Raw genomic sequence first — 799 nt, 5'->3', positions numbered from 1 at the left:
TGATGGTAATTTACTCCACCACGACTGTAATAAATTTCTATTCTGCTCAGCATGAGGCAGCAATTAACATGTCATTCTTTGCTTCTCACCCCATCCCGAATTCAAGATGGTTTATCCATTTACATTCCTGCACTGGGCAGGGGGTTGGACTAGATGGTCTGTATGGCCCCTCCCAACTCTATGATTCTATGACTGTGAGTGAAGATGATGGTTTTGTACCCAACATTACAAATACACAGTGAGAAATGAAAACATCTGCCTATTTAGTGCTCTGTATATGTATTGCCATTAGCTTTAGCATCTCCAATTTGCTCACTGTACCCAGGGCTTTTTTTCTGGGAAAAGAGGTGGTGGAACTCAGTGGGTTGCCAGCACAGGGGGCAACTCTTGGTGGGAGGTACCCCTGGTACCACATGCATGTGCGCAAAGTGTGCGCACGCTCCCAGGACCACACAATGACATCACTTTGGGTCAGCTGGAACAAGAGGGAAGTTTTTAAAAGTTTAAATCGCCCTCAGCTAAAATGGTCACATGGCTTGTGGCCCCTCGGGCAATCTAAACTTCCCTCTGCCTGGAGATCAGGGGGCGGGGCCACAAGCCACGTGACCATTTTCAAGAGGTGCCGGAACTCCGTTCCATTGCGTTCCAGCTGAAGAAAAGCCCTGACTGAACCAACCTAGCCTTACTTGAGAGGAAACCAGCCTATGAACAGATGTTAAAAAATAGAATCCTTCAGCAAAGTGTTTACAAACAAACAACTTTAGAAACGAACATCTTAAGTACAAGTAAGCAAGCAGAC

This window comes from Eublepharis macularius, chromosome 8 (genome assembly GCF_028583425.1).
Source record: "Eublepharis macularius isolate TG4126 chromosome 8, MPM_Emac_v1.0, whole genome shotgun sequence".
Taxonomy (NCBI): domain Eukaryota; kingdom Metazoa; phylum Chordata; class Lepidosauria; order Squamata; family Eublepharidae; genus Eublepharis; species Eublepharis macularius.
This window is presented reverse-complemented; position numbering follows the sequence as displayed.